This window comes from Rhinopithecus roxellana, chromosome 10 (assembly GCF_007565055.1).
Source record: "Rhinopithecus roxellana isolate Shanxi Qingling chromosome 10, ASM756505v1, whole genome shotgun sequence".
Taxonomy (NCBI): Eukaryota; Metazoa; Chordata; class Mammalia; order Primates; family Cercopithecidae; genus Rhinopithecus; species Rhinopithecus roxellana.
This window is the reverse complement of record NC_044558.1, coordinates 89596496-89624467: the sequence shown is the minus strand read 5'-3', so window position 1 is coordinate 89624467 and position 27972 is coordinate 89596496. Positions and strand designations below refer to the sequence as shown.

At 38.7% G+C, this 27972-nt stretch overlaps 1 protein-coding gene across 2 annotated transcripts in view; it reads right to left on the bottom strand.

The window, feature by feature from the left end:
- MED13L (mediator complex subunit 13L) overlaps positions 1–27972 on the bottom strand; it is a 321844-nt gene that overhangs the window by 176097 nt on the left and 117775 nt on the right. The gene's annotated exons all lie outside the window — the stretch shown is intronic.

The following is a 27972-nucleotide window of genomic DNA, read 5'->3' as shown; positions in this document are numbered from 1 at the left end:
TAACAATCTGGAAACTGCCTGTGCCTGAAGAAGAGCTCAATCCAGCATGACGGTAGACCAGGCTGGTACTGTAACTCTTAGTGCTGCTCAGAAGCTGGTCTTAACGGGCTCTAGGACCATGGTAACTCATGTGAGGCCTCCAGATACAGGCACACGGGCCCCTGAAGCCACAGTTCACCCCGTCTGACAAACAATATTTTCCAAAGATAGCTCACAATATATCCCATATTACATGCCTTTTCTTACAGTGCAACACTATCAGTCTTCCTATCAAGTGGTAGGATCAATATTCCCTCCCCTGGATCTGGGTAGCTCTTTGTAACTGCCTCAACAAACAAAATATGGACGAAGTGACTGTACGTTAGTCTCCAAGTCCAGAGTGTCAGAAACTGATAGTTCTCCACATCTGCACTCAGGAAGATCACTTTTGGAGTGCAAACACCCTGCTGTGAGGAAACCGAGTCCACACGGAGCAGCCACGTGTGGTTCTTCTGGCCAACTGTCTCAGTTGACACCCCAGCCAAAAACCAGCACCAACCACCAGCTATGCGAATAAAAACACCTTCCGAGGCAATCAGGCCTCAGTCTGATGGAAAGACTGCAGTCTTGGAGTCTTTCCAGTGGAGCCCTCAGACATCCTAGAGCAAAAACTATTGGTCCCTACTATGCCCTAAGTTCTGACCCCCCAGAGTCCATAGGCATAATAAAATAAACTGTTTTTGCTACTGAGTTTTGATATTAGATGATACACACCCAGTGCAACCACTGTCCCAGGCAGAGTAGATTCATAACTCATTCACAAAAACAAAATTATAGTACTTCACACTAGTTCTGCAGTAACATAATCTGGATGATTATTGTTAGATGATAAATCATTAAGGTAGAAGTAGTACACTGAGACGTGAACTAAATTTCAAAGGTACCCAACTTCATTTTAGTAAGCACATTATGAACAAAGATACAGAGTCAGTGAAATGAAATGCTGAATTTATAATTTATATTACATATTAATGAGAACATTTTTATGAGAACCCTTGTGATATAATAGGGTACTAGGATGGTCTCAGCACTGAAGCAAACTGGCTATGTGGCTAAATTTTAATTCACGTATCTATTCATTCAGCAAGTGAATGGATATGATATCTTAGGCACTATTCTAGGGGCTGAAAATTCTGCAGTGAACAGATTTTTCATAAAACTTTCATTTTAGTTGAGAGAGGCAGGGAGTAGTAATTTTACTTATATAAAATTATTCAAACCCATGTTAAAGGCAAACTAAGTCTTTTACCTTATTTACCTAAAAGACAATAAGACATGATGGAAGGTCAATGAAAGTAGGATTCATACGCTACTTACGATGATACGGCAGTTTTAAAATAAGACCCCAAGTGTCTGACACTCCTCCCATTGAGAGGGAGGGCCTATATTTCTTTCCTTTAAAAATTAGGATTTATGGTTGCTTCAAGGAAAGAGTAGGATGAAAGTGACACCATGTGGCCGGGCGCAATGGCTCACACCTGTAATCCCAGCACTTTGGGAGGCTGAGGCGGGCGGATCACGAGGTCAGGAGATGGAGACCATCCTGGCTAATATGGTGAAACCCCATCTCTACTAAAAATATAAAAAATTATCTGGACATGATGGCACGTGCCTGTAGTCCCAGCTACTCAGAAGGCTGAGACAGGAGAATCACTTGAGCCCGGGAGGCGGAGGTTGCAGTGAGCTGAGATGGTGCCACTATACTCCAGCCTAGGCAACAGAGCGAGACCCCCATCTCAAACAAACAAAAAAGCAAGTGATGACACAGTTTCTATGAGTAGGTTAGAAAAGCCATGCAAGCTTCCACCTCACTCGGTGGAACACTCACTTTGAAAGTCCTGAGGTAATAAATCTAACTCATAGGCCTCCAGATGATCTTGGCACCCAGCCATTCAATTATACTAGTTTTGCCAGCTGAAGGTCGAGACATAAGAGTGCTGAAACAAACCATATCTATTATGCCCTTTCCAAATTCTTGACCTAAAGAACCTGTGAACATAATGAAATGGTTGCCATTTTATGCCACCAAATTTGGGGTGGTTTGTTACACAGCAATGGAAAACTGGAGCAAATGGTAAGATCACACTATAATATAAGGAAGTAGTATTTGTTCTGAGACCTAATGCTATCAAAGAGCCAGGCTCGTGAGATGAAGGAATAGCTATTCAAACAGGGAGAGGAGCAAGTACACGTCCCTAAAGCAGGAAGGAGCTCTGTGGTATAAGTCAATTAGATACATAAGGCTAGCTGATCAGTTTTGTGACACTTGATGAGTTATCCAGAAATTATGTTCCATATACACAGAAGCCACTGTGCTGCTTCAAGTGGGGCTGTTTTTCAAAGATTCTTTTTTTTTTTTTTTTTTTTTTTGAGACACACTCTCGCTCTGTCACCCAGGCTGGAGTGCAGTGGCACAATCTCGGCTCACTGCAACGTCCCCGCCTCCAGGTTCAAGCAATTCTCTGCCTCAGCCTCCCGAGTAGCTGGGATTACAGGCGCCCGCCACCATGTCTGGCTAATTTTTATATTTTATTAGGGATGGGGTTTTACCATCTTGGCCAAGCTGGTCTTGAATTCCTGACCTCGTGATCCACCTGCCTCAGCCTCCCAAAGTGCGGGGATTATAGGCGTGAGCCACTGCACCCAGCCTCAAAGATTCTTTTGGCTGTTGTGTGTCTCTTGATGTTTAATGAGGAAACTGAACTAAGTGCTATGGTCCCTTCATATCTACCATGCAAGTAAGTGTTTCTCAAATTTGGGCTATAGAAAATCCTTAAAATTAAAATTAATGCTTAACTGTGCTCACCAGAATGATCTTTTCACAACTGAGTATCACTACACAATCTCAATGCCTGTGTGTGCAGGCATAGTTCTCACTTAAAGGCTAAGGAGAAAAGAACACAGACCAAAAAATATGTGTGTATGAGAGAGAGGGAGAGAGAGAGAAAGAATGATGCATTCGCACCAAATGAAGCTACAGTAAGTTATGCTGAAGTGTTACAGCATTTCAAACAGGAGGAAATGGTGGAAGACTTGAGTCATCACACCATCCACAGAATAGGCAAGCCAAAATTAAACAGATTTGTTTCTAAGAAGACATTACCAAATTTTTGCTATGAATAGAAACCTGCATTCAAGTAAACATCAGGTGGCATTTAATATTATGATATTAATCTGTATTTTTATCAGTTACGCAGTTTTGATTGTATTTAACCTATAAAACAGTTTCATTATTATAATCATATAATAGCTAGAAGCACAGTGGTATCCAAAAGCCTCTAAAGTCATAATATAATCAAGTGTTTACATTAATAAGAGTCAACATAAATTGGTGACCTTCACAACATAGTAACACATATTACAAGCACATTTTCATGAACATTTGATTTTCCTGAATAAACTTGAGATCCTAGCTGAACCATACCAATTATTTAAAGTTAACATAAACAGAAGACAATTGAGGTAAATCATCAGTAAACATTTAAAAACCAAAAATAAGTTATTTTGAAATAATTCTGTGTTGGAATAGTCTTCTCCTTCTAACTTTGTCTTTACACGGCTAAATCTTTTTCAGTCTTCATTCCCTGTATGACCATCTCAGGCCACTGCAGCCCAAAATTTCAGCATCTCTAAACTCCCAGATATTGTCTATGCCATTCCTACACCTGCTGCTTGACACTTAAACTATTTTATGCATCCTTTTTGTTGCCAAGATGAATGATGATGTGATGATAATGGAGGTAGTGGCGGTGGCATGATAAAGATGAGGACAACAATGGCAGCAGCTATCAATTACTCAGTGATAATTTATGTTCCAATCACATAATTCACCTCCATAATACTCTTATGAGGTAGATAAATATAATCTCCACTTTACAGATCTAGAAATCAAGTAACAGGAATTATGTAATTTTCTCAAAGCCAAAAAGATAACAAATGAATGAGCTAGAAACAGAAAACTCTGGTCTGCTTTGTAACACTAGTATTAAAAAATAAGTACGGGCCTTTGAAAACGTAGGGGGTTTCAGAATCACAGAGGGTGTGAAGGCTGGATAAAAATTATGAGGCACTCCAAATGACATTAAAATCCCAGGGAAACAGGTTTTGGAATTTATTAACAAGCTTTCCAAGTATATTCTTATATTGAAGATTAAGCAGCAGACTGCACCCAGTGTTATTTTGCCACCATCTAGACTATGGCATTTCTGAGAACACAGACAACTTGTATAAACTTGTCTAAAAAATACAGTATTGTACCTTCGAAACAGTAAGAGCTCAATAAATGCTTGTTATTTTTATACCTTTACACTGACTTGGTTTTTTGCTTGTTTTGTTTTGTTTTTTTTTTTTGGAGATGGAGTTTCGCTCTTGTTGCCCAGGCTGAAGTCCAATGGTGCCATCTCAGGTCACTACAACCTCCGCCTCCCGGGATCAAATAATTCTGCCTCAGCCTCCCAAGTAGCTGGGATTACAGGCGCCTGCCACCACACCTGGCTAATTTTCTATTTTCAGTAGAGATGGGGTTTCACCATGTTGGCCAGGTGGGTCTTGAACTCCTGACCTCAGGCAATCCGCCCGCCTCGGCCTCCCAAATTGCTGGGATTGCAGGCATGAGACACCTCTCCCGGCCTGATATAAATTTTTAAAACCCATTATTTAAATTATATATTTGTTAAAATCTAGCAGGATCTAAATATTCTACAAAATAAATTTAATAAAACATAGCGCTATTGTTTAGGTATTTAAAGCCTAGACTTAGGAGAAAAAAATTGTAATTTCAATAATTTTCAAAGACTTTTTACATATCAGGGTTTGTGGTTGTTAGGTACAGAGACTGGAGTACAGGACAGGGAAGGGTGGTAGTAACATTGAAGCTGTAAAGAAAGTGAAAGAACTGAAGACCTCTTGGGTGGTCCCTGGAATTCTCTCAATGTTCTTTTCTGCAAGCGAAGCAGAGGCCAAGCTGTAATGTTCACAAAGCTACAGCGTCTTTTTATGGGTTCCATCTAGCTCTAGAGTTTTATGATTCAAGTAAGGTGGGTGGTAAATTAAGCTGCTGCTGTCTTCCCACAGAGCTGTTTGTGGCCATCAGGACAAATCTGCGGAAGCTCAATTAATGCATGTCTGACCTTGGTCAAGTCATAATTCCTCAAAAAACATCTGCAATATTGTGACCTACCAGAAAATTCTAAGCAAATGTTTGTCATTGATAGTGAAAGGTGTGAACACTTTATTCTGCAGCATTTTTTGTTTCATTTTGTTTAACCAATCAGTAAAGTTAACTGGCTTAACTTTACTCTAAGCCAGTAAAGTTCAAGGTGTTTTAAGATAACTAATATCTCTGATTTAGGATGTTCTCTTTAGTATTTAAGAAGAAAGGAAGAAAAGTGATTTCAAATCAAACCACCCTTAAGTGCCTATTTGACTAGTAACGGCTGAAATTCAGGGTGATTCGCACACTTGGTTAATGAAGGACACCACAAAACCTAATATAGTTGAGACAGATTCCTTGAATTTCTGAATCCACAATGATTACCACCTTTGTTTTAATAAAAGTGGTCAAGAAGAGACTGAACTGTAAACACTGAGCTTTCACCAGAAAAACATAAATGCACTTATATGCCAGGCCCTCACACTGCTAAGCTAAGGCCCCCTGAATCAAGAATATCACAGAGCGTGCTTCTCAAATCTTAACTATGCCAACATTTCAAGGTTTGAAAAAAGTAAACTGTATACAGTATCCTATATGTTACTGTTGCATAAACTAAAAGATAAAACACATGGCAATTCAATGATGATTGATGAAAACTTTGTAGGTTTGCTAAATTACACTCACCAGAACAACAATGCATTATAATGCAGATTCTTCTTTTTTCAAAGAAGCGTATCACATTCTCTAGAGAAAATACTGCCTTTCAGAGGGGTCAGTATTATAATCCCACCAAGTGATCCCATTTCAAAATTGAAAAGTTTTGTCACCTAACATGAAACCTTTAAAAATGTTTTGTTACACATACCTTCATTTAAGAAAAAGAATAAATGACCCTCTTACAGCTATCATAAAATATTATTTTTAAAAATATCTTCACAATCTGATTTTAAACTCCTTAAGGGTAGAGAATATGTCTTTTATCTTGTTTCATATAGTACCTAGCAACAGGTATTAACAATATGCTTGCTGAGTGTGCTTTAAATATTTGCTGGATAGGCCGCACATGGTTGCTTACGCCTGTAAGGCCAGTACTTTGGGAGACCAAGGCAGATGGATCACCTGAGGTCAGGAGTTAGAACTAGTCTGGCCAATATGATGAAACCCCACCTCTACTAAAAATACAACACTTAGCCAGCTGTGGCGGTGCACACCTATAATCCCAGCTTCTCGCGAGGCTGAGGCTGGAGAATCGCTTGCACCAGGGAGGCAGAGGTTGCAGTGAGCTGAGATTGTGCCACTACACTCCAGCCTGGGCAACAAAACGAAAACTCCAACTCAAAAAGAAAAAAAAAAAAAAATTGCTGAATAAATAGATGAATGCCAACTAATACAGTTTCCAAAGGCAGACAGGACTTTAAAACAATTTTAAGAATATACTTTCTTTTTATAACTCACCTAGGAACAAAATTATCACAATGAAAAATCTGCATAAAGTGAGCAAAAACATACTCCCTCCCCTTTCCCAGTGTGCTCTATTCTCATTATCCTGTTTTATTTTCTTCCAGAGCATTTACCACCATCTAACATACTTAATATTTATGCGTGATTATTGTCTATCTCCTCACCCCATCCCCAATTAGAGTGTAAGCTTAATGAAAGTAAAGATTTGCCTGTTTTGTTTCAAGGTTATATCCTAAGTACACAAAATGTGTGTCCTGGGATACATTAAACAATCAATGACTATTGAATCTATCTTCAGGATTCTTTACCAGTGTTACTGTTTGTTCTAAAAGTATTTTTAGAGCTCTAGTTACACAGTGACAAATGAGGATGTTTTACAGACATGTACATATTATGTGTACACACACACACACACATATAGATACAAACAAAAATGATTTCATCTCTCATGAAATGTTGCTATCTCTAAGGTGTAATAAGGTGTAAACAGAGCAGCTACCAGGAAAGGAACATGTTAGAGAAAGCAAATCACATCCAAGTCTAACCATAAAAAGGACGCAGAAAAGTAGATAATTACAAAAACTGGTTTAAAAACAAAACTTTCAACAACCATCAGTCATCCCTAAAGTTAAATCTCTCTGGAGCAGAAACTGATTCAGCATCGACTTACAAATCATCGCATTACTAACATCAGATCTTGCAACAACTGAAGTTATCTTAGGGAGGCTTCCAACTAATGTCCATCCTATTCTGTAGGAAAAGTGGCTGAAATGATAGTCATCACATTTAATATCATTAATTTTTAAATACTTAACTGCTTTGTTAGACTATAAATTCCTTGTCCAAAGGGGCAGCTATGTCTGTTGTGCTGTTTGTTTCCTTCAACTGCTAAATATTTCATTATTTGTTTAAACGTGTGGATTTTTTTAAATGTCTCTAATCATGAGAGCAGAGACACACACAGTGCTAAGCACAACGAATAAATATGTGTTGAACTGAATTCAACACAGAGATCAAGATGCCTATAAAATTAACCTTCAATCCACAACCTGATGGCAAGGCAATTCAGTTATCATATTAAATATCCATACAAGGTACCTAATATGAAGGCAATTAAACAAGCAACAATTAATCTGTTGGCATTCTGCATTCAAACCAATCTTAAAGCTATGCATAACTAGTTATTGCAATTACATAAATGAAGGGCTATAAACATTAGGTGGCAGCAGCAGTGCACTGTATCATAATCCTGAAACTGACTTTTTTCATATATAGAAACCTGACCCAGAAATAGGGTTACACAAATAGCTTCACATATAAAATATAGAAAAGGAACTGAAAACACAGTAACAAAATATGCAAATACAATTATTCTTTACATCCAGATTCTTAAATTATTATTTCTATAAATAAGATAATTGAGCAGTGTAAAAGTGTTGGCAGTTTTCTATACATGTATTGAAATTTCTGCTTTATCCTAACTCTGACAGTCTACATCCAAGTTGCCAGCTCTACCTTCAAAATGGTATCTAGAACGTGAGTACTTCTCACCACCCTCACCACAGAGACTCTGGTGGAAGCCATCCCCATCATCAACCTGGATCATGACAACAGACTCCTGTGGGATCTCTGCTTCTGTTCTGGCTCTCCCCCAACCCAGTGTCTTCCCCACGTGGAAGCTAGAGGAATCCTTTAAAATGGTAACTGGGTCTGCTCTGAAGCCTTCAATGGCTTCTCAACTCCAAGAGAGTTCTACTCTGGTCTTTGGCACCCTTCATAAATTGTCCCCCACACCCTACCCCAGCTTCACGCCCACTACTCTTCCCCTTGCTCACACCACTTGAGCCACACTGGTCCTTCATCAGACCAATTGCACTCCACCCGATGACCTTTGTATTTGCTGTTCTCTCTCCCTGAAATGCTCTTCTGACAGATATCCATCCCCATACCTCTTTTAGGTCTCACCTCATACGCCACCCAATCAGACTTTCTCTGACCACCCTACTTAAAATAGCAACCATCCTCCTTCACTGCTTCATTTTTCTCCATGTCACTAATCAGCATCGGGTGTATTTTGTGTGTTTACTTCTTTACTATCTTCTCTACCAAAGCTAAAAATCCACAGGAACCAAGATTTTAGTCTGTTTTCTTCACTACTTTATTCTCAAAGCCTTAAACAGTGCCTGGTAAATAGTAGCACACAAATACTTGTGAACAAATAATTTCTGGCATCAAATAAGCATACAGCAATAGTCCTATAGCTGTTCCCTATCCAAGACAAAAGACATTAAAAGCCAGACTCAGTCAGTGGCTCACGCCTGTAATCCCAGCACTTTGGGAGGCCGAAGCAGGTGGATCACCTGAGGACAGGAGTTTGAGACCAGCCTGGCCAACACAGTGAAACCCCATCTCTACTAAAAATACAAAAATTAGCTGGGCATAGTGGTGCATACCTGTAATCCCAGCTACTCAGGAGGTTGAGGCAGGAGAATCACTTGAACCAGGGTGGCAGAGGTTGCAGCAGGCCAATATTGTGCCACTGCACTCCAGCCTGGGCGACACAGTGAGACCCAGTCTCCCAAAAAAAAAAAAAAAAAGTCCACTTTATTTATTACTAAGTTCAAGTATGCACAATTGATGTATGTGTGCATAAAAATAAAGTGACACTTTTATATTACACACAATTTAAAAGTAATGTTAAGTCAAATTTGTTAAATTGACCATTATAATATGATGGAACTATATGTTTAAAATTTAAAACTATTCTTACAGTGTACTTAATTATTAGAACTCCAAGCAACCAAGCTCTTCCTTATATTCAAATCAAACAGGTGAACTCAAAATTGACTTTTGCTTTATCTTATCTACTGACAAGCTTTGTGGGCTCAGGCTCTGTTGGCTTCAGAAAGAAAGAATTACAGGTTTGCTCTCAGCCAAATGACTCTATAATTGGTGTTGATTGCTTAATTCTGAACTACATCAGTAGCTAACCACTGATTATGAAATGCCCAGATTTGGTTTATTTTCTTTACTGTTTACATACTGTAGAATAAACATTTGGGCAAGAAATAGACACAAAAGACCTCAAGAAATTTTCAAAATATAGTACACCTGCCAGGCACAGTGGCTCAGGTCTGTAATCCCAGCACTCAGGGAGGCCAACGCAGGTTGGGGTGAATCACTTGAGCCCAGGGGACACAGTAACACCTTGTATCAAAAAAAAAAAAAAAAATAGGAGAGGGAGAGTGAGAAAAAGAAAGAATAAATGACTACCAGAGCCACAGAAATTTAGCATGCTCCTGCTTCTTGAAAGTCTACTTAGAAAAATCCCAATTTATAATGGGTGTGTTCCGAAGATTCACTTGTAAGTCAACGATTTGAAATCCAGAAAGTTGTTCTCCCACAGGAACAACATTAAGTACATTAGCTATGTTCCCAGCTTGTCCAAAGCAGCTGATATCACATTAATTTATACTTCCTCTCAGAGCTGACTCATTTCCATTATTCTCTGGGACTCCCTTCTAAAATGTTTCCATCAAATTTTTCATTAAATAAGTTTTGTGGCCTAACCAATATAAACAATGATCCTACTTGCTACACGTCACTATGAAAACAAACTAACAGCAGGGCAAGGCAAGAAAGGAAGAATAATTGAGATTACTTATATCTCTAGAGAGGGATGGACCTCACTAGGTTGCTCATATTCACAGACAGCATATTAAAGTTACAAATCCTGAGCCATCCAAAATGAATATACAGTAACTATTTCCATGTAAGAAGAAAATCAGAGCAACTTGTACCTTAAAGGTTATGGATTGGCTAAAAGAGACCACACACTGGTTCACCTCCTTTAAATCCCCAATTATTTCACCAATGCTACAGAACTTAATAGAAGCCAGGTGATTACCCAGAGCCACAGAAGAGGCACACAGGCACCTTCTCTTTGCTTGGTCTTTCCTTTGCCCCTGTGCTCCACACACAGCACACAAGGAAGGATTCTGACTGAGCTGAGAAATTCCTATTTCACCGCCCCAAGAGCTTAATTCACAGCCCTGAAATACTCACACCATTAACTCATGTGATTCCATTTAAAAGAATGGTTCACAAAACCTTTCCTCATTACTAAATGAAACTCAGCCATCACCGATAAAAGTCCACACCCTCACTCTGGATGAGAGGGTAAGGGTGGTGCCCAACTACTCCTCAAATTTCCCCCATCTCTTGTCCTTCACTGTCCCAAAGAGCCCAGCTCAAAACAGTTCAATCATGATAGTTAACTGAGATCTCATTTCTGAAATTCTGGGTGATTCCAAAACTGAGTTTGGTCTGAGAATCTTTGTCCCAAATCTATTTCCTCACAAAAAAAAAAAAAAAAAAAAAAAAAATCCCTAAGGAAAGAGCATACCCCAAAACTTAAAATCTTTGCTCAAAGCATGCTCAATGTAAGTTCTCCATGTTTGCGGTTAATCAATGTGGCTAATACAACTAATAGCTGACCTACTGTAGTTTCTACTATGAATTCAGAATACATTTTCTAAAACTCCAACTACTTTATGCAAACATTTTTAAAGATTAACTGAGATAACATGTAAAGGTGCTTAAAATAGTGTCTCTGGCAGAGAATATGTTCCATAAAAGTGAGTGGGTTTTGTTTACCCAAAAGGTAAGTTGTCTAGGCACTGAATCTGATACACAATTAGCAACATGAAATAACCTCTCTCTGACTGCTGTAGATATGTTAAGATTCCTTAACATATCTAAGGAATTTAACTTATTTTCTATCTAATAATCAAAATGTATGCTACAACACAGCTTCAAGTTGCACTTCACTGCATCACTGTACTGTTTCTGTCCCGTGGTTGCTCCACTTAATTCATCCCATACCACTTATAAGGTAATTACATTTATCTGTGCATCTCACAAAATAGGAACATACTCTGTTGTCAGTACACTGACTTCACATTACGATCCTATTTTCTTCATATGGCCATTTAAGTAAAACTGGCTTATCCAACATCATCTCCTTCAGAACAACAAATTAATTATCTGCCTCATACCAAATACGGTGGCCAAACTTCTACCTACTACCTATTGTTTGATAAGACAATGCCAGTGTCAACCAAACCAATAATAGTCCTAAATGGTAGATGGAAATCTGTAACAAGGAATCCTGATACTCAATCTCTATGCACATCACTATATATCCTTAAGAAAAGGACTCCATGGTGTGCATACAAAGATTTCCTCATCACAGGCTGAAAAACAACCTAGAACAGGTGCTCTGGAACCACGTCCAGGGGAGGGGGATGCCTGGCCTAGCTCATCTAAAAAGTTCCTTCCAATACTAAAATTTTAGGCTTTCCTGCTTCTATACAGTTGTTAAAATAAATGGCATACAGTTCCTCAGCAGTTGCTTCAAGTACTTTTTTTTCTTTTCTCTTTGAAACAAGGTCTCATTCTGTTACTAAGGCTGGAGTGCAGTGGTGCAATCATAGCTCACTACAGCCTCAAACTCCTGGGCTCAAGTGATCCTCCCACCTCAGCCTCCAGTTAGGTAGGACTACAGGCACATGCCACCACACTCAACTCATTTTTTTTTTTTTTTTTTTTGGTAGAGTCTTGGTAAGTTGTCTTGGCTGGTCTTGAACTCCTGGCCTCAAGCAATTCTCTGCCTTGGTCTCCCCAAGTGCTGGGACTAAATCTAGGTGAGAGCCACTGTGCCTGGCCTCAAGTACATTTTTAGTCTAAGCCTGACGAAGTTTTAAAAAAAAAAAAAAAAAAAAAAAAAAAAGAGGCCAGGCGCGGTGGCTCAAGCCTGTAATCCCAGCACTTTGGGAGGCCGAGACGGGCGGATCACGAGGTCAGGAGTTCGAGACCATCCTGGCTAACACGGTGAAACCCCATCTCTACTAAAAAATACAAAAAGCTAGCCGGGTGAGGTGGGTGGCGCCTGTAGTCCCAGCTACTTGGGAGGCTGAGGCAGGAGAATGGCGTAAACCCGGGAGGCGGAGCTTGCAGTGAGCTGAGATCCGGCCACTGCACTCCAGGCCGGGCGACAGAGCGAGACTCTGTCTCAAAAAAAAAAAAAAAAAAAAAAGTCCCCACACACAGAGGCATGCTTTAATAATATGTTCCAGGTTCTCTGCAATAAATAAACCAAATGAGAAAAATGTAATTCTTTTCTATTTGTGACCCCCAAAAAGATTTTTAAATTCACTAGCAAACAGACTTTAAATCAACCTTGTCCAACCCACAGCCCGTGGGCCGTATGAGGCCCAGAATGGCTTTGAATGTGGCCCAACACAAATTTGTAAACTTTCTTAAAACATTATGAGCTTTTTTGAGATTTTTTTGTTTTTGCTTCTGTTGGTTTTTTTGAGATGGAATCTCACTCTGTCGCCAGGCTGGAGTGCAGTGGCACAATCTCAGCTCACTGCAACCTCCGCCTCCTGGGTTCAAGTGATTCTCCTGCCTCAGTCTCCCAAGTAGCTGGAACTACAGGCATATGCCACCATGCCCAGCTAATTTTTGTATTTTTAGTGGAGACGGGGTTTCATCATGGTGGCCAAGATGGTCTCAATCTCCTGACCTTGTGATCTGCCGGCCTCAGCCTCCCAAAGTGCTGGCATTACAGACGTGAGCCACCAAGCCCAGTCGAGATTTTTTTGTTTGTTTGTTTGTTTTTTTAAGCTCATCAGTTATCCTTAATGTTCGTGTATGTTACATGTGGCTCAAGACAATTCTTCTTTCAGTATGGCCTAGGGAAACCAAAAGATTGGACACCCCTGCTTTAAATCTTGATTAAATTCCCTAAATAGCTGACCATGGTGACTCACGCCTGCAATCCCAGCACTTTGGGAGACCAAGGCAGGGAGATTGCTTGAGGCCAGGAATTCGGACCAGCCTGGCCAACATGACGAAACCCCATCTCTACTAAAAAAAATACAAAACTTAGTTGAGCATGGTGGTCCACACCTATAATCCCAGCTCCTTGGGAGGCTGAGGCACAAAAATTGCTTGAACCCAGGAGGTGGAAGTTGCAGTGAGCCAAGATCGCACCACTGCACTCCAGCCTGGACAACAGAGCACATATACACATATATACAGACATTTACTTATTAGTTCAGAAGATTAATAAAATTCAAGTATTTCCTGAATTTCTAATTAAGTGTGCAGATAACTCAACCCTCTCCCCTACGATTATATTTTGCTTTTAAAAAAGAGTCAATATTAAATACACTTGTGTGGAACTACACAAAGCCATATTAAAATTATTTATATAATTGTTGATGGTGAACCTTATAAATGGGATTATACTTCTCCCCTACAAAATGAGGAGTGCTACTGCAAGTGGCTCAAAAAGGAAAAAGAGAAAAATTAAGTTTGGAAAACTTTCATGTCAATGATAAAGAAGTGTTTTATATAGTAACCAGCTAAAGAAAAAGTGATGTCAAGTTGACAATCCATACTAAAAACTACTTTGCTTGTTTTATATATCTCTCTATATATGTATCTCTATGTCTATATCTATATCTATAGATATAAGTAGTTTATCTTGATTTTATTATTTTGGGAAAGAGGAACGTAAAAGAAAGGAGAAATAATTGGAATTTAGGTTACCTCAGAAGAAAGGAGGCTTTAAGAAGATGGGGAACGTAATACTCTATTCGTCTAACCAATCAATAACCACACTTCGAAATCTTTTTTTGGGGGGGGGGGGGGCAGAGTCTCGCTCTGTTGCCCAGGTTGGAGTACAGTGGTGCCATCTCAGCTCACTGCAACCTCTACCTCCCGGGCTCACGCCATTCTTCTGCCTCAGCCTCCCGAGCAGCTGGGACTACAGGCGCCCGCCACCACGCTCGGTTAATTGTTTTGTATTTTTAGTAGAGACGAGGTTTCACCGTGTTCGCCAGGATGGTCTCGATCTCCTGACCTCATGATCTACCCACCTCGCCCTCCCAAAGTGCTGGGATTACAGGCGTGAGCTACCGCGCCCGGCCTGAAATATTTCATTTGTCTTCCAATAGCCACGTAGATCTGTTCCTCAGTACTGCCTCTGATCCATTCTTCTCACCAATTTCCAAGTCACCTTACTAAAGCATGGCTCTGATCGTGTTTTTAAACTCACTAACTAAAAATAGTCTAATGATCTTATAACTGTACTATTTTTGTCTCACCTATTTGTTCAGTTTTCTCTGTATACTTCCTTCTGTTTCCTACCCACTATCAAGTCATTATTTGAGATACTCTGATCACATCCGGTATTCATACCTTTGCTCATGCACCGTACCATGTGCCCAGAATAGGTTACCCTGCTCCCATCTCTGCTTATTACTATGCCATGTTTTCCATAAGACTTTCCTCATATCCCTCCAACTAGACTAACTTCCCTCTTTCCTGACTTAAGGCATTCTTGATTATGTTTGTATTCTAGAACTTCTCGTACAGAAATCCTAGAAAGGAATTCTGCATGGTTTAGATAGTATGTTTGACTGATTCACCTCATCTTCTATCTGTGAAGCATGCTTCCCGCATTTTTCAATTCTCATTTGACAAAGAAGGCTGGCTTTAAAAAGAACAGCTCAGGCTATGTCCAAAAAGTCAAATGATTACTAACTTTAAAAACAGTATCCGGTATTTGTGAAAGAAGAATTTTACAATTCACCTAAATACCAAATCTCCCAATAATATTAAATCAGACCTTAAAGGGTGGGTAACATTTAGAATAAGTAAACAGGGAGATTAAGGAAAGATGGTGAATACAGATGACCTAAGCAGAAGAAACGACATGAACAAAAAGAAAATAAGAGTTAGGCATTGAGACTGGTTTGGTTAGAGATGAGTAAGTGGACATTAAGTTCCTTTCATATGCCCCCATAGTGCCTGCAGCTTAGCTGGCAATAAAAAAAAGTTTAATAAATGAATGATAAAATAACATATTTTTAATGGGCTGAGGAAGAAATGGAAGACAGAAAAAGAAAGGTGTGTGACATTTCTTTCACTTTGCCCTCTGATAGTTACATCTTTTAAATGTATCCATTTTTAATGAATGAATAAATTCATTTCCCTTGAAGTGGATCAAATACAAAATCAGACCCAGGTATACACATTTAATAAATGCACATATGGACAGATTTAGTTATCAAAAGAATGGCTCTAAAAGGAAGAATCTCTGTAAAGACCTAATTGGAAAGAATCTCTGTAAAGACCTAATTGGAATCAGAGCTGAGATCGCTCCGATACCAGCATGGCCCTAAGCCAAATCTCTTTTCTGGCTGACCATGCAGGCTGTGTCACTGGACATTAACTTCACACAACATGTAACAAGCCACCAAGTGTCTAGTTCTCTTGTGTCCGCCTAAGGCCAGAGCCTACCTTCCCTTACCGTAGTGCCAGCTTATCAACGTACTCAAATTTTATTACAACAGAGTCTTAGAAAGCAAATCCAAGGCAGCAAAAAATAAGTCATTTCTACTCTTCTTGTTAACATCTAGATCTTGTCATAATTTAGTAAACCAAACTTCTATAATCAATGACGTGGGTAAGACTCAATGCCCCAGGCTGGCATTCTAAACCTCCTACAACTATGTCTGAGCTTCCATTCTGGTCTCGTGTTCCACTACTCCTCCACTGCACCTCTGCCGCTCAACTTCACTAAGTGTTCCTATACAAGATCTTCTAACACTTAGGATAATCTGTTTCTCTGACCTCTCACAGAATTCAGGCATACCACTCTCACATCTGGCATTTCCTCATTCTTATTATCTGTTTGTACAGCTCTAAGCTAGAAAATAGTGAAAACTTATTTTTATTTATGGGCAACCTAAAATTACGGAAAGATACAAGCTTTGAAATTAGTTTAGTCTAGATTTGAAACCCACATATGCTACCTCCTGTGTGTGGCCCTAGGTAGGTCATTTAACTTTCTCAATCTTAGTTTCTTCTTTTGTAAATGCAATCTAGAACTAGAGCTGTGGTATGTAAAGCACCTAGCACTACACTAGGCCCACAGTAGGGACTTGTGTGGATGCCACTACTACCGTTCAACTTTGTCTCCGACTCCAACCCACTCCCCAGAGGTCTATCACAAGATCTTATGGTTAAAAAATGGGAAAACTTCAGAGGACCAGAAGATTAAGCGGGGGATGGGATGAGAAAACTACAGAAAATAAACTAGTCCCATAAATTTCGTCGTAACTAGGCTTATAGCAAGCAAAATCTCTTGGGAGTGGAGAGAGGAGATATTTAGTTATGAATTTCTGTTATTGAAAATAAATGTGTATAAGAGGTCTTCATAAAGAAGTCAATTTTCATATATAATTGGTTGAGATCAAAGATGTCTTAAGTTACTATAGAAATGTCAGAACTGTTAAATGTTTTAAGTGAAAATGTTTCTTCACATCCTACCTTCAAATTGCCTCCTCAATGAAAAAGAAAATTATTTTAAAAGGTATCACGAAGAAACTCCATTAGCAAGGGGTTAGGACAGAGATTTAACAATAAATACATATAATAAAAAACTCCTTTGTTACAGTGATTTTAGAATAAAACACAGCACAAACTATATTACATGTGGCCTTTAAGAAAATGCGGATGTGAAGGATCCTACAGAGTGGTTGAAATTGAGCAGTAAGAAGTCACATTACAATGGACCTAAAGGCAGGAATAAATCTACAGCAAGTTTTGGAAAATCAAAATTAGCCATAATGTGCAAAAACAAAATGATGCCATCTGCCTATAGCAGCTATGGGAACGACACAGACTAACGAGTGCCTTATTTTTAACCTTCCTAAGGGTGAAAGTCAACAAGTGAAAGAACAGAGACAGAGGGGCAAAAGGTCAAATAGGTCTTTTAGAAATACATTTTCTAAATCTAAGGACGTTCAGATACATCAACACTCAACTTCTACTCCCTATCCTTTCTCACCTTTATACTTCTGTATGTTTTCTCTGGTTTGTCCAAGATTCTCAAATGCAAATTTCTGAATGCCAAATCCTACTTATCTGGACCCCTCAAATACAACCTCTTTCTTTACCACTATACATTCAATGAATAGTGGTCCCTCTCCATTCATAATCTCCTAAGCATTTTCACTGATCCTGTCTTTTAGTATTTGCAGACTCTATCCTATATGGAAATACACTTGTTTCATACAGGTTCTCTCTCCCCTGCTGGATTATAAACTACTTGTGGATACAATCTCCGTATAAATCCCTAAAAGGCTGTGAAAATAGAGTAAACACTCAGTAAATGCCTGCCAAATCAAAGAGGAACAAAAAGTAGATTTTCCAAAGTCTGAAATTATTTTCAGCATAATTTTATTATACCATATATTACTGTTTCTATTTCTAAATAAACTTTAACAGCAGCAAATGGTTCATATCCTGCTAACAAGAGGTAATAAGATATTGTTTGCGGTTTTTTGCTTTGCTTGGAGATAGGTGATTAAAGTGTCAAGTTTTGTCTGCAGCTAAGTTTCTTCAACATCAAGAATATGTCTACCATGCAAAGAATGCAAGCCACAGTCTGGTACATTTCATATTATCCTTGGGGGATTTCCTACTCACTTGCGGTTTGCCACCTTCCCTGCACTGTCAGAAGACCAGAGGGGCATAGAAGTAAAGATTTGGAAACATGGGACTCCGTCTTTATAAAAACCCAATGGTGTTGGGGGGGAAGCAACCAAGGATAGGACTGTTGAACATTGGAAAACAAATTTAGGAGAAATAATTAAATGAAACCTGAGTATTATAGTATGGTTAATAAGAAAATGCCCTTACTTTTTAAAGATACATACTGAAGTGTATGTTATGGTTTATGAGACTTGCTCTAAAACTTTCAAGAAAAAGTAGACAAAGTAAATATTACAAAATATTAACTAGTATTAAATATAGGTGAAATGTAAATGGGAGTTCAGCACAATATTCTATCTAGATTTTCATATATTTGACATTTTTCATAATAGAAGTTAAAAAGAGCAGAAAAAAATTCTGAGTCTGTGAGATCTTAAGTCCAGTCCCAGGTAGAACATGCATCAGGTAGGACATGTAAGAGCAGAGATAAGTTACTAAACCTCCCCGAGTCACGTTCTTCATCCATTGAACAATGACAGTAACACGAGGCTCAGAATTCTCTAATAATTAAATTAGTGTGTAACATAATGAAGGCAATGACATCACATGTAACAATACAATAAATGTTAGCTATTATTACTATCCACATTCCTGCTGAAAGGTGGAATGACCTGATTAAAGAGTCTTTGTCACTATACACAGAACTTACTGAGGGGAGGGAAGTGTTTAAATGGAAGAAAAGATTGCTCACCTTTCTCAGTCTATTTGCCAAGAGATTATGGTAGCAGCTAAAAGCCAAAAATTGGAACAAAAGAAGGAAGCCAGAGTGCCACCTTCATTAGCAAGCGAAGGCAGAGTGTACATTCTGATAGCTACCACAAATCCCCATCCCACCACCACAAATAACTGCAGAGAAGAGAACAGGAAGCAATCAATTTCTGTAATAGCAATAACCAGATATATGTCATTAACGACAAAAATCAGTTTTAACCACATGCAACAAAGAATTAAAGTTAAGTGTTGTGCCTCCTTAAAGGCCAAAAGCAAGTTAAATACACTCTCCTGGAAGAAATAGCCAGTATTCCTATGGCAACTCCTCACAGGAAGTAAATGATTCCTGTTGAAAGACACAGACTAGACACAAATATATACACATTTGCTTCTATTTTAACCCATTCCCCCTTACTGCAGGAAATTTTGAAACCAAACAGAAAATCTTTCTAACTTTAATATGCAAACAGTATATCTGGTTTAATGCTCAATTTGTGCTGAGAATATATTTTCCTATAAGCATATGGAAGACTTATTGACACCATGGCCCCACAAGTTCTTCTCATCCCCAAACTGACAACATTCAGATAAAAAGAACAAATAACTCCTTCATTAAAAACAGAAATGGCCTTAACGCATATACACAAATCAATGTCGGTGAAAGGAAAACTACTCAATAGGAGGTATAACAACAACAAAAATCACAGCTGCCCGGAGCACTGCTCTTGTAGCAATAGCAGAAACAGTGACAACATTAACAACAGTTTATACTTACTGAATTTTCTATGAGTCAAATGCTGTGCTAAGTGATTTCCATGTGTTAACTCACGTAATCCTCACACTCCATGAAGTATTGTGACTCTTAATTCCCCACTTTGCAAATGAAGAAAATGAAATGTGGTGGTTTGCCAAAACAAAAGTCAAACAGCAAGTATCCAGGAGACAGAGAGGATTTTAACCCACACCTGACTCCAAAACCCCGTCCTATTAATTGCTGAACTACATTGCTTCTCTTGAATGGATCCTCACTCACACCTGCAATAAGCCTGGAGTTGGAACTCTGTTGTTATCAAGAGCAATTGGTGGCACTAACAATGAAAACCTAGATTCAACTTCCCACCACCCAATAAACAATTAAGTTATTTCTAGTCAGCATACTTTTAAGAAAGGAAAACTCTACTTTTTTAAAGAAATAATTCCATGCAAACTATTTGTTTTTCCCATGTTGTGAGATCAAACTCACCTTCTCCAGGAAACTCTGTTCAGAATGACATTCTCTGAGGGTTCCAGATAATTAAGTATTACTTAAGAATGAAAAATTTGTGACAATAGTGCGTAAGAGACACTTTAGTAACTCAATTAAATGTCAAGTACCAACATAACATAAAAGACATATATTCTTAACTTTTGACTTTTTAAAATCTATGAAAAGTTAGGTATTAAATCCAACCACAGAAAATAAGTATTGAACTTTTTAAAGCAATATTTTTGGATAAAGATATTCTTTTTATTTGTGTGTTGGTGGTGGTGGTGTTTTTGTTTCTGTTTTTGAAAGAGTCTCACTCTGTCACCCAGGCTGGAGTACAGTTGGCACAATCTCGGCTCACTGCAATCTCCGCCTCCCGGGTTTAAGCAATTCTCCTGCCTCAGTCTCCCAAGTAGCTGGGACTTCAGGCATGCACCACTACACCTGGCTCATTTTTGTATTTTTAGTAGAGATGAGGTTTCACCATGTTGGTCAGGCTAGTCTCGAACTCTTGACCTCAAGTGATCCACCTACCTTGACCTCCGTGTTGGGATTATAGGTGTGAGCCACCACGCCTGGCCAAGATATTCTCCTATGGCCAGGCACCGCGGCTCATGCCAGTAATCACAGCACTTTGGGAGGCCAAGGTGGGAGGATTACTTGAGTCCAGGAGTTCAAGATCAGCCTAGGCAACATAGAGAAACCCTGTCTCTACAAAAAATTTAAAAATTAGCCAGGTGTGGGTGGTACACACCCAAAGTCCCAGCTACTTGGGAAACTGAGGTGGGAGGATTGCTTGAGCCCAGAGGTTCCAGATTGCAGTGAACCACAATCATGCCACTGCACTCCAACCTGAGTGACAGAGCGAGACCCTGTCTCAAAAAAAAAGATATTCTCTTTAATGTTCTGAGTACTTCCAAATGCCAAATTTATTTTAAATCAATTAAACTTAATGATAAAAGGTCAACAGTCTTTTTTTTTTTTTTTTTTTTTTTTTTGAGACCGAGTCTCGCTCTGTCGCCCGGGCTGGAGTGCAGTGGCCGGATCTCAGCTCACTGCAAGCTCCGCCTCCCGGGTTTACGCCGTTCTCCTGAGTAGCTGGGACTACAGGCGCCCGCCACCTCGCCCGGCTAGTTTTTTGTATTTTTTTTAGTAGAGAGGGGGTTTCACCGTGTTAGCCAGGATGGTCTCGACCTCCTGACCTCGTGATCCGCCCGTCTCGGCCTCCCAAAGTGCTGGGATTACAGGCTTGAGCCACCGCGCCCGGCCAACAGTCTTGATAGAGCAAACATACCACAGTTCAGTCACACAATATGTATTTCACGTTTTCTCATGAAAACGTTTACAACACTAAAACAGTACCTTTTGATCCAAGCCTGTTAGTGCTGTGGGCAGTGCTAGAGTTCATTTCACTGCTGAAGTTACATTTTACCACACAAAGTCTTCAACAAAGAGTGTATGCTTCTCACTTTTCTATAACCAAGATTTAAAGGGAACAAAACCTTGAAACTGTTAATATATTAAGTATTCTTTGCTGTTGCTATTCATAAAAATTGTGTCTGTTCTTCAAAACACAAAAATCTAAATATATTGATTCTAGGTCCTAAGTATTTATTCACTCTTCCATTTTAATAAAATAATCAGATACATAATTACAGAACCAATATGTATTTTGATACCAGAAATACTACGGTGGTGGGTAGAAAATATCATTTCCATTATTGTGTATATAAATTTATACTCTATTTTTCTTATTCAACTCAATAAAGGAAAAATTTCTGCACAATTACTTTCATGTTTCTATAGACAATTCACTCTAGAATGGTTTTTCTTTTTTTTGTTGAGACGGAGTCTCACTCTGTCGCCCACGCTGGAGTACAGTGACCGGATCTCAGTTCACTGCAAGCTCCGCCTCCCGGGTTCCCGCCATTCTCCTGCCTCAGCCTCCCCAGTAGTTGGGACTACAGGCGCCCGCCCCCTCGCCCGGCTAGTTTTTTGTATTTTTTAGTAGAGACGGGGTTGCACCCTGTTAGCCAGGATGGTCTCGATCTCCTGACCTCGTGATCTGCCCGTCTCGGCCTCCCAAAGTGCTGGGATTACAGGCTTGAGCCACCGCACCCGGCCTATCATGTTTTTATTTGTACAAAAACATGAAATTCTTTAGGTTTATAATATTATTAGCAATAGGTTAAGATTCCACTTCATCAATTTTTATTTTTGCATTGGTATAAATATCTTTCCAACCATATGATGAATGTCTCCAGCAAAAGAAGTTATAACTTGCAACTTTCCACTGAAGCATATATTATACATAAGATATGAGTATATCCATTAGGATTCCATTTTTAACTCCAAATTAACAAATGAAGGAATACTGAATTGCAGGCAGCACAGTATAAATGTGAAGTCTCCAATTTCTTTAAAAAAAAGAAAAAAAAAAACTTTTATAGTCCAAAATGAAGTTCGATACATCTGATGGGGAGGCAGGGGTATTCATTTCAAAGTCTAGCATCAGTGGTAAGTTAAGGAAAAGATGTTGCACGCTGCAGGTCAAGTTTCCAAGTACCAACCTCCTCCTTACACACAAGTATCAACAAGTCAAAGGTATAAACTACTAAGCAAAGTTTTAAAAGAAAATGTTTAAGTTCAGAAGAGGTTTTGTGTACCTTATTTTGTAAGAATATTTAAGCTCAGAGTTCTGAAAATGCAATATATTTTATCTGAAGTGTTCCCTCAAATTAGAGGATATATAACTAGCAAGTACTGACTTCTTATCAGCCCTCCCTCCTAAAGTAGGGGTGGCCATTATGCCTAACTCATAAACTGCAGAGTAGATCAAAAGTAATATCCCCTCCATTGGCCTATCTCCCTTTGCCTTCTTCTGTGATGTGGACACACAATGTGGCTCCAACGCCGGAATACAAGACAGAAGCCGCACATTGAGGACGAAAGAGCAACTAGACAGAAGGAGCCCAGATTCTTGACACCATGATAAAACTACCATAACAGTCCTGGGCTTTTGCTCTCAGGATATTGAGAGAGACAGTGAGAAAGAGAGAGAGAAACTGGTATCCACTGCTGTTATTTTAGGTCTTGTACTATAGCAGTCAAGCTGTATCCTAAAAATCCAGATTGCACAGCCTCAACACTTGCCACCAAAAGATAAATCAAAAAACTTTTTCATCTTTATTGTCATATTTCCCATACTTAAATGTTCTTCCCTTCATTAACCACCGTGTTACGCCTTTCGTAATACTCACAGTATAGTGACTAACTATAGTATACTAACTAGTATTTACTTAATACACTTATCCCTCAAGTATAGTTCACCATACTAGAATTTACTTGATTTACTTATTATACTTATCTCCCAAAAAATACCAACTGTCTGAGGACAGGGACCATGTTTCTCTTCACAGCTGTATCCCCACCACCAGCACAGTGCCTACTATATATCTGATAAACAGAACAAATTACACAAATCCTTCAGCACTCCAGCCTTTGTCAATCTCCCTCTTTCCTAAACTCCTAAAGGATCTATGCTTTATGCCATATACAAGTCTATCAGTAGTACACTACTCCTTTCTTTGGCAAATGTTTTGTCTAATCCTCCTCTTCTCAACATAACTGAACTACTTGAGTGCAAGAGCACTATGCATCCTACTACCTCCCTGTTTTACAGTAAGCACACAAATACCTGTTGAATGGTGAAGTTGTTTCTCACAAAGGTGAATACGCCAACATTCCCCCACAATATTTAGTCTTATAATGCAAACATTACATTATGGTGCTTTTGTGGTTCCCACAAAGACAAACTTTTATTCTCTTCAAACTTCAAACTGTACTTCTGGAGAAAGGGGTGAAAATCCCAGTGTGTTTTGAAAGATATATGATCAACACTTAGCCCTTAGTGCCCAAGCATAAAGTCAATGTGAGGCAAGCCCCTTGCACCAGCAACAGTAGGAGCAAAGAGGCAATTACTATATATACATAAGATGGAGGTGAGAGCTGGCAGGATCAGAATACTGGTTGTCACAGCCCACTGATATTTTCTGAATAGAAGACAGTCCAGAGTAAAAACAAAACAATTAAACTGGATATTGAAAGGTAAGCAGCAGATGGGGAGTCTTGGGATGCAAGCTGCAAGGATCCAGAAACCAAACAGGAAACAGAGGAATGCAGGTCAGAGGAGAAATTCAAGGAAAAAAAAAAAAAAAAATCCAGAAACAGACTGTGGTCATCTCTTATTCTATATACTGTAAGACAAGGCAAGAGCTTATCTCAAAACCTAGGATGACTTCAACTGGAAATGAAGGGGAAGGTAAAAGGAACAGAGGATGGGACATTTCGGGCATTTGAAATCCAGCTTGACATTATCAGTAATGAACTAATTATTACAATTCTGGATGAAGATTGGTTCTTCAGAATTAGTATTCAAAGAAAATATCCTATTTCAGAAATCCAACTATTTAAATTCAGAGCCAGTCTCAGCACGGTCCTATTTGCTGCTAGTGACAGTAGTGGAGTATATGTGTACGTCTGTAGAAGCAATGGGCAAGGTAAGTCTGATTTGGTGATATTTAAACAATACATGGTATTAACTCTAAGAATCTGAAAGAAGAGAAAAATAGAGTATATGATGCACTCCAGTGAGATTATATTCATAAAAGATTTAGTACCTGCAAATAAATCTACCAACAAAGTAACAGACAAAAATTAGGGATAAAATGAAATAAGGAAAAGAGGCAATGAGGAATCAAAATTAATGCTCATGTGACTAGCATTGTGGTAATGTTGATGATTTTCAAATAGTGGAATTTACTATGTCAGTCACTTTAAATATATTATCTCACTTAATTTCTGTAACCTTACAAGGTAGGTACTATTAATATCGCCCATTCTACAGATGATAGTAATGCACAGAAAACTAAAGTAACCTCACATGGGTAGTGAGCAGTTCAACTGTATTTAGATATTTTTCTATTCTGTAACAAACCCAGAAATTTAAAAAGAAATGGCTCATGTCAACAATCAACCAATAGTTCTTAACATCTTATTTCTCTAGGGAAACTGAAAAATACGTTCAATCCTACCTTCCTTCAACAACAACTTCAACAAACAAAACATCACCACCACAACTTTCTAGGAAAGGATTTTCTGGGTTTGTCTAAGTTTTAAAACAAGGGCAACATTAAGAGTTGAAGATCAACAGTATTCCATTTATTTAGAAGCTTCTTAAAATAAATAAATGAATTCCCTATTTTGTGCCACTGAATACTACAGGATCAAAGTAAAGCCTCTGAGATTATTATGTCCAACAAATGAAGGTCGCAATCTCAGAGTGTATGTAGACATCACAAAAATGTCTCAATAGAACTGGTTATTTTAGAATTGGCTGTCTGCCCAGAGAATGCCAGAATACATTTTCACCAAGTGGTCAGAAAAAGAAGCAGATGGATTTGAATTCTATTTTATATCGACTAAAGTCTAAATAACACCAGAATACAATTTCCTCTCATTACTTTTATATATAATTAGACTTAGAAAGGTGAGCAGGTAATTAAAAGAAAAACCTATAATTCACTTTTTATCACTCTAACTTACAGTTCACCACATTCCCATATACTTTCAACTTAATTTTAATTTAATTTTAGAGATTTTAAGAAAAAAGCGTTCAAGTATCATTACTGATACCTTGTTTTGAAAGCTAACATTTGTCAAAATGATTTAATATTTAAAAGATATGAAAGGTATATTTAAATGTATGGAATTACAAAGGTGGTACTGTTTGTGAATACAGTTGTTTACAGACCGTATCAGCCACATCTACATATTTAATTCCCTAACAGCTTCTCTTGCTTTTTAAATTAAATCTTCAATTTTACAAAAACTGATTCTCAAGAGAAAGGGATTATAAATGTACCACATTCTGCTCTTTATTTAAAAGCAGCAGCACAAAATAATAAAGAGCTAACTAATGTGGTCCCAATGATTACTGTACATTTCATTAAAATTTCATCTCTTTGTCCCATTTAAGGACTCACTACACGCTTCTGGCCCATATGGAATTTGTAACGCAGACCCTGTGGTTTCTACTCCATGATGATTACTTCACTACTTGCACAGGAACAAAATAATATGAACTAAAAAATAATTTATACCATGTTTACAGCTGAGTTTTTCAATAATTCTGCTACAATTCAAACTATCAACATATCGTCAGGTTAAATTCCATTACAATGAAATAGACAGATATTTAAATTTTTTCACAAAGGAATTTAAAGTCCTAAATAACTGTTCATTCAATTAACTAATAGTTTAGTAACTAATTCTTAAGCAATAAGGTCTTTTAACTGCTACGGGTTTTTTTGTTTGTTTTTCTTTTTTTGGCAACATACATTTCAACACCACTGAATAAACAAACTTAGTCCAAACAAAACCATTTAGGTGAGCCACGATGCATCATGATAGTGGCCAACTCTCTGGAGAGCCCTGCAATAGTCACCCAAGAAGGAGCACGATGTAGCAGGAAACCTGGATCTGCCTCTACTATGAAAACTGGACAAGTCATATGAAACTGAACAAGTCATAAGAAACTGGACAGAACACTTAGCTCCTTTGGGCCTTGGCTCTGATCTGTAAGAAGAGGCTGGACTGGATCCAAACTTTAAAAAAAAAAAATCTCACCCTGTCACCAGGCTTGAGTGCAGTGGCATGATCAGGGCTCCCTGTAGCCTCCAACTCCTGGGCTCAAGCCATTTCATTTCTCCTACCTCAGTCTCCTGAGTGGCAGGACTGCAGGCACACATGACCACACCCAGCTTTTTTTTTTTTTTTTTTTGTAGAGACAGGGTCTCACTATGTTGCCTAGGCTGGTCTCAAACCCTTGGGCTCAAGTGATCCTCCTGCCTCAGCCTCCCAAAGTGCTGAGATTATAGGCGTGAGTCACCGTGCCTGGCCTGCAAACTTTCTAAACAGAATTCTGGCTATAGTAAAGCCTCCAGTATAAATGGGCAAAAGTAGATGTCTTAATTTATTTTATGCTGCTACAACAGAATATCTGAGTCTGGATAATTTATGAAGAAAAGAAACGTATTTCTTACAGTTCTGGCTGAGAAGTCCAAGATCGTGAGGCCTGCATCTGATAAGGGTCTTCATTTTACATCATTCCAGGGCAGAGGGCAGAAGACCAAGAGACAGTGCACACTCCTTTATAACTAACCCACACCCAAATAAAGACAGTAATCCATTCATAGGGGCAGATTCCTCATGACCTAATCACCTAATAGGCCCCAACTCCCAACACTGCTGCACCAGGGATTAAATTTCTAACACACGAACTTTGGAGGACACATTCAAACCACATCAGTGGACCTGCACTGACCTCCTTCTCCCACGGCAGCTCCTAAAACAGTTCTGGAAGTGGCTAAGTACTCAGGGAACAAAGTTTGAAAATCTAAAGAGCTTGTAAATTTATATATATATATATATATATATACACACACACACACACACACACTTCCCAACCACCTTCCAGTACTACCCCCAAATTCTTTTTACTTTGATTAAATTAAGATGAAGACCTCCCACATATGCTATATTGTCTAGGCTGGACTAGATTCAAACTCCTGGGCTCAAGAAATCCTCCCACCTCAGTCTTCAGAGTAGCTGGGACTACAACTCAGGTCACCATGCCGAGTTTAAATCAAGACATTTTTAATGCAAAATA